This window comes from Procambarus clarkii, chromosome 89 (genome assembly GCF_040958095.1).
Source record: "Procambarus clarkii isolate CNS0578487 chromosome 89, FALCON_Pclarkii_2.0, whole genome shotgun sequence".
Lineage (NCBI taxonomy): Eukaryota > Metazoa > Arthropoda > Malacostraca > Decapoda > Cambaridae > Procambarus > Procambarus clarkii.
In genome coordinates, this window is record NC_091238.1 from 11,115,097 (window position 1) to 11,123,072 (window position 7,976).

Sequence of the window (7,976 nt, forward strand, 5' to 3'; positions counted from 1 at the left end):
CAATTTTGGCCTCACATATTGTGAGAACATTTTCTTTGGCTCTGACAACCTTTTTCTTCAATGCATTCCACTAGCCACCTGTACAGAGTATGAATATTTCCTTATGCTGTATTGCTAAGACTCTATTGCAAGCTTCAGGTTTCCTTTGTCCAGTCTATACTTTGTCTTGGAATCTTGTATGTAGTGATCATATTCCTCTGTTTCTTCTCTCTTCTAAGGTTGGGAGGATGAGTTCCCTCAACCTGTCCTCACAGCTAAGCCCTTTAAATTCTGATTCTAATCTTGTTACTAATCTCTTTAATTTCTTAAGTTTCTTTGTGCACTTCACAAGGTGTGAGTTATATGCTGGTGCTGCATACTCAAGTAATGGTCTCATTGAGAGTATTTATGGAAATGAAAGCCTCCTGTTTAAGATTCTTAAATGATGTACTTATATTACTAATTTCCCATAAGCTGCTGATGTAATCGTGTTCACACAAACTTCTGATGCTAGTTCCATATTGGGATTACATTCACTCCCAGCTCTCTTTTCCTTAATGTATCTTGTAGTTAATTTACCCTTATGGTGTAGCTACCTACAAGTCTCCTATCTCCCTTGTCCATCTTCATTACCTTATACTTATTTGGATTGAATTCTGGCAAACATTTATCTGCCCACTCCTGTAAATATTGACATGTATGAGCACACTCCCTCTGGTAAGTCATTTACATAAAATAGAAAGTGCAATGGCCCTTGGACAGAGCCCTAGGGAACATAGCCTGACTTGACTATGACCCTTTGTTTTCTGTCAAAGTACTCCTTCACCCTGTCCAGTGCTTTTCCTGTTTTCCCTGCTTCTCTCTTCATCATGTGTATTAGTCTTTTGTGGGGAGTGCTAAAAACTGGTTGCAGTTGGAGACTGCAGCCAGTTGGGAAACTAGCAGTTGGTCCTGAGAACTACTTAGCAATTCATGTTCTGTCAAATACGGCTTGGAAATGTTTTGCATTTATTTGCATAGGTGCTACTTTGGGTTGGACTGAGCACCTTTGAAGTGCCTCTATACTTCCAGTGTTGCCTAGCAGGGATGCTTTAAAAAGATCCCTGCTGTGCCAGTGCAGAATGTTACCTTACCCTACCATTATCCTGTCCAATAAGACATTAAGTGGGTTTGAATAAGAAAGCATAAGTTGAACAAGGGGAATAGCTTAGAAAAAACATGGTTTTGACAACAAATGAGATATATTTTAATCTTACTTGTTCTTCCATACTGGATACATTCAGAGGTGGATACAGCTCAAGGATTAATGTGTCAACAGTTTTGGACACAAGTTTACAATCTTCATACAATTGGTCTAACTCCTTCACTTTATCAGAGTGGCACACGATCCATTCTTCTCCACTGCAGCTAACACTCTCTTATAAAGTATCTGAAAAAATAGTATTAAAAGAGTGAAAATGCTTGTGTACTAACACAATGAAATTTAAAAAAATTAACTCTTCATTTACTTATGGATATACTGTACAGTATTACAGTCCAACAGACACATGGGACAAATATTCATTTTGTACTGTTTTAAACTGTAGATCCATATAAAAAAATAAGATATAAAGTGTTTAATGTATGAAATATGCTTTCTTGAGTGGCCTCAATAGCTTCCTGGGGTCTTGGTACACAAACACACCTACAATGAAAACTAGAAAGTTTTCTTCAAAGGGTGCTGGACCAACTGGGCTGTGGTGGATATGTGGCCTGCCAGCCGCTCCAAGCAACAGCCTGGTGGACCAAGCTCTCACAAGTCAAGCCTGACCTCGAATTGGGCATGGGAGTAGAAGAACTTCCAGAACCTCATCAAGCAGGTTAAGCAGGTAATGCTACTAAGCCTCTAGATTGTGCAGGCCTACTGAACACCTGGATCAGAATCTGGTGCTCATGGAGCAAGGAAGCATGGTGATCAGAGGTCAACCCATTACTGAGAAAAACTTCTCCAAAAAGGAAAGCCTAAGCAAAATAATGTATCCCAAATCTTTATTAGAAAGAAAAGGGAAAAGACAAAACCAACAATGGTTTGTCGATCGTAAACAATCATTGCATCAACACACAGCACTCCACCAGGTGGCAGTTCAGATAACCAAGGGTCCAGCTGATCAACAGCCTCACTGTTGATAGTCATATTGATAATTCCTGCAACACTGCTTCTGCATCTGCTGGGATTGGCAACGTTCCAGCCAACTGGTGTTAGCATTTCTTGGGACACTACTGTAATACAAGGGGGGAACATGTTTTGCATTCCTTATCTACTTATACTTCACAATTGTGTTTATGCTACCCACAATGTAAGCCCTTAGCCTTTAGTTTGCTCTGACTTGGTAAGTTTCAGTTTTGGTAAATTCTTTTTCAAATCCCATAGCTCTGCTGATGTCAGGATAATTTTTGGTATAATTTATATAATTTTCTCACACAAGAATTGTTAATCCAACCTTGGCAGCTTTGATGAGATTCACAGAAGGCCCTATGAGGTCCTTATCCTCATTCGTCCACTTGTCCTCCTCCTCCATATAATCTTCACTGTCATCTAAACAATTCCATCCACTTCCATCCCCTTTAAGTGCCTAGAAAAAAACAAACATGGAACAATTTCAAGCATCAAATATATTCAAAAGATGAATTATTTCTTATGGAATGTTTTCTAGCTAATTAATAACAATTACATCTTAAATCTCTAAATCTCCCAACTACCTATGGCACTTTTGCCAAGTGGACCAATCTAGGATTTTGCCATTTTGGACCAATCTTCTAAATACCATATCACTTAGTGTATGTGGAAGTTTTCTTACAGCATGTGGTTATAAATAGCCAAAAAAAATTAAATTAGACAAAATATCCTGACATCCAGGTTCCTCACTAATTTATACCAGGTCTGGAACAATAGGTCCAGAGAGTAAGTCACAATAACATGGCTGAAAATTAATATCCAACCCAAAGAAAAGCCTGTGTGCACTTACTTCTGATATTTCAGTGAAGGCATCCGAGACAAGATTGTTTTGGCCATGTAACTCTCTCAAAACTGCTGCTTTATTATCTTGCGGACATTTTGCAATTAGATCGCATCCCTGCCATACAATACCTGTTGACTGATGGTACCTTTCAGGTCTAGAAAAAAGGTAAATAATAGATTTAGAATAATCATTATGTTGAAGGTGATGTTAATCTACTATCTATATGTATGCATATTTTAGTCACAAATGTTATCATTACAATTGATTAAAATTGTTATGCTCTGAATTACTGTATTGAGTAAAGGGGGCTAAAAAGCAAGGCAAAGTAACCAACACTATGCAACAGGAATACTTTTCATATACTTTATGTATCAATTTTTCTATCATCACAAAAACTCTAAGTATTGACTTGTCATTTAGTCCATCCTAACAACAGCATGTACAACTCATGGAATAAATATTTGTAATCATTATTACACCTGATAAACCATTCAACAGTACTGTATTGTACTTCTTATAAATTAAAGAGGGGATATATAGTATAGAGATGCAATTAACAAAAATTTATTACAGTATGTTGTAATAGGTTTCAGGAAATGTATACAGTATGTACAAGTAACTAATCTCTGTTACTATGGTATGCATCAAACAAGCTAATACTGTAGTCATATTGATAAACCAAACCAAGAGATTGGTAGCACAATGGTTAATGTTACTGGCACACAATTGAGGACATGGGTTTAATCTTCAAGCCTAATACAGTAAGAACATTTGGGCACATTCTTTTTTCACCCACTGCTTCTGTTCACCAAAGCAGTAAAATAGGCATTCAGGGGGTTAGAAAATGGTTATGGGTTGCATCCTGGGGAAGGTCAGGAACCTCGATAAGCCTGTCCCTAACAACGGGATTTATTTGATGGTTAGAAATGTAGTGCCTTCAGCTGCCCTCACAACACGGCAAGAGTCAGATAAGACTGAAAGCTCAAAGAGAATGAGCAGTCTGGTCTCATCTTCCTAGTATGTCACAATATTGTCTGTGCTTCTTGTTCCCTGCTTGGGGTTTTATACTGTGAAGACTAAACCTCACACATATCATCACAAAAATCTGTATCACCAGATTTCTACACACCAGAACAAAAATCTACACACCAGAAGATGAGGAGACGACAATGTTTCAGTCCATCCTGGATCATTATCAAGTCGATTCCTCATCTTCTGGTGCATAGTTTAGTCTTCATATCTTCAGCCAAGTTATTGTGACTCATTTTCGGCACTTGTAGAAATACAGTACTGTATGTCATATACCAGTACTTATTACTGGTGATATGCATTTGTTTAACATGTCTAGTGGGTGAGACACACACTGAAGAAACAACTTTATGATGTGCATCACATATCCCTGTCAAAGTAACTTTCAAGCAATACTTAAGGTAAAATCAGTTTAAGCTTACATTGCTTCACCCCCTTCATCCTTTATAACCTTCAACAATAACCGAGCAGCTTGAATGGCTCGCACAACTGCATACTGGACATTAGAATGAAGGACACTACCATACACTGGGGAGAGACTGTAGAATACAGACACCAAGGAGAGGACAGCTTGCTCCACAGACGTAAGGAGACCTGGAGAATACAGGTAACATTACTATACATTTCAGATCCATAAATAGACATCCCAAACCACTGTACTAACATTTCTTAGTTGTTAACCATGAGGGGTCATGTCTAGATTAACCATGAGGGGTCCTGCCCCCAATTACTTTAAATGATCTAAGCTGCACTATACGGTACTTTACCCAACAACATACTTGATGTTTCATTAGCTGTTGGAATTGGAGATTTGGTGAAGCAAATGCCAACCTTAGTGCATTCAAAGGACAGCTTTTGAGAAATTGTACCTGTAATTGGTCAAACATTATTACAGTGTGGTATAATGATTAAGATTTACAAGATTAACATAGTAATTACATCATTATTCTGTATATGTCAATATTATTAATGAGTCAATGAGTGAAAGTAACAGATTTTATTACTAGATATACAGTACTGTATTAAAAAAATGGAATGGTAAAAGAAAACAGAGAGAGAGGCCTATTGTCCACAACAACATTTCTAACAAGGATAAGTGTAGGGTATGCTTCTATATGGAGAAGCATACCTTACACTACATTAGGTTATGTTTGGATGCAGAAGAGGAGAGCAACGTAGAAGGCTCTTCCTCACCCTCCACTAATAAATACAAATATTGGAAGTACTGTAGCATGATGCCAGTTAAATACAATCCACAAATTTAACAGGACAGGCAGAAAAGTGTTGTCTTAAAACTACTACTAATTTAAATGTTACAACTCCAGTTGCTACTGCTACTGCTACTACCAGGAGGCATATTTCAAAAATTTTAAGATTTCCATTACAGTACTGTATTCTGAGTTTCAGATTGTTTAAATTACACTATACATTGAATACCAAAACAAAAATAAGAATTATACACTTACTTAAATTATTCCAAAAGTTTTCAAGGACATAATCATCACTCTGCTGTTGTGCAACATCTTTATCTGAAATATTTATTACGCAATACAAATAAAGATCTGGAATCACATGGCTGTGTGTATGTATTTACTATTTGTATTTACTATGAGTGCCTGCAGAAGTGAGCTATTAGTTCCTCCTTTCTAACCGATGTTTATTTCTAACACACACACACATATACCCAGGAAGCAGCCCATAACAGCTGTTTAATTACCAGGTACCTATTTACAGCTAGGTGAACAAAACATCAGGTGAAAGAAACTGTCCATTTGTTTTGGCTTCGGCCAGGAATCAAACCCGGGCTTTTAGGACTATTACTCCCGAGCGCTGTCCACTCAGCCGCGAGGCCCCCCATGTGTGCGTGTGTATACACATGCACACATATACAGTACTGTGTATTAAAACAAATGTGGGAAATTAATTATTTTCCCAGTACACTATGTACAGTATATAAATTCTTCTAGCCTATTACAGTACTGTTCAATAATAATAATAATAAAATGAAGTTGAAGGAAAGACCCAATACATGTTTAAGTGTATTAAAACCAAATTTTGGGATGCAACCTACATCATTTCTCAAGAACATTATTTACAGGACCTTGAGAAAGATGTAGGCTGTATTCAAAAATTTGGTTTTAATACACTTACACATACATTTGGTCATCCTCCAACTTCGTTGTTATTATTATTATTATAATATATTATTATAAATAAACTTGATTAGGTTATAATTTTATTTTTAAGCTACTGTATCTTGTATACAAAAAATTAGTTTTTGTATGCTTTATGTATACTGTGCATATACCATTGGACATCACTGATATACATATGTAGTTTTGATTCTTGGGACATTTATTTCAAAACTTCTGAAATACACAAGTTAACTATGGTACAGGTATACTGTTATACAGAAACCCAGGCTGTCGCTTGTCCCGTTACAGGCCAGACTCAACAGTGCTTCCCCTTACTGAGTGATGTCCACATTATTCACTGTGCAATGTCCAATTAGTTCCAAAATCAACATAATTTTTCTGGGGTATGGTAAAGTTCTATAGATGCAAATCATATCATACGCAAGATGGTTTCGCAACATATTTTTATACCTAACTCAAATCAACCCAAGTCTAATACAGCCTAACCTAAGTTAATACATCCAAACCTAATGATAATTTTACCTGAATTTACAAGAGGGCCATTATCTTTCTAGTGGCCTTGACAAGGACAGGAAGACGGCAGCTTGTCAAAGGTTCCCCCACCCCATTTGTACTGATTATAATATACAGTTTTGACAAAGAAAACATCTTTGTCAAAATGTCGACGTCTGATTTAACCATACCCAAATTGTACACAAGCATTTCAAAAGACTTGTTTTCCGACTGTCAAAGCCGTGTACATTGTTTGGTTTGGATGTATTTGCTTGAACAGACTGTGTTTGACTCAGTTTGGTTGCGAAAAGTTAGATTGTAAGTCATTGGCGAAACGTCTTGTGTACCATGTGAATTATATCATTATGACAAGACTGGCCTAAATTGAACTACAAACCCAATAAAGAAATACCACCTACTTTGAACTTGCTGCTCTGCTAACAGCAAGTTTTCAATGCTGTTAAGTAATATGTTAGCCAAAGGGGCAGTGGACGAAGCAGCCATTACTGGCAAGAAGCACTTGTGTGCGGCACGTGGTTTACGTATTGCGTACAGGCAATAGCAGCACTTGTCCACGGCACGTGCAGTTTGCGTGCCGTAATCAGGAATTTCTAATTCTTTTTTATAGTAGGTGCAGTTGCATGAAGGGTTTGATTCAGGAATTTTGGGACGTTGTTTACATTTCTTCACTGTGTTCCGAACCTTAATGGAATCTGACCCATATATCAATCAGGTCAACCCATGTGTTGCGTTTCCAAAAGGGTCGCCCATGTTAGAATCGGTGAACGCCCTAGTAATATTGTTGAAAACATCTTAATAACTTATTAAACCAAAGGTCTTTTCATGTCAGAAGAACGGCAGAAACTGGATCTATATATGAAAACTCTTTCAGGACAAAATTTAAAGTAAAACTAAAGATATTGGTAGTTGTATAAAAGTTGCATTTTTCATCGGTCGTAGAGCCGGAAATCCGCAATATTCATCTCAGAACAATGCTTATTTCACGCAGAATCGTTAATAAACGTAAGATTTTTATACGTCTCAAGAAAGATAGAAACATAATCTTCATTTTAAATGCCTTACCATGGGCATATTTGTATTTAAAGCGAAGATACGTGTATTTTTCTAATCGGCGAGCTCCGATCCCGCACAGATCGAGCAACGGAGTAACTCTCACAGAACAATGCTTATTTCACGTAAATTTGTTAATAAACGCAAATGTTTTTATATGTGTTGAGAAAGATAGAAATATAAGCTTCATTTTAAATACTTTACCATAGATATATATAAAGTTCTAATGAAGATACATGTTTAAATAATC

At 36.9% G+C, this 7,976-nt stretch overlaps 1 pseudogene; it reads right to left on the reverse strand.

The window, feature by feature from the left end:
• Positions 1–928: 928 nt before the first annotated feature.
• LOC138349827 (cyclin-D1-binding protein 1 homolog) lies at positions 929–7,522 on the reverse strand (annotated as a pseudogene).
• Between the last annotated feature and the right edge of the window lie 454 nt (positions 7,523–7,976).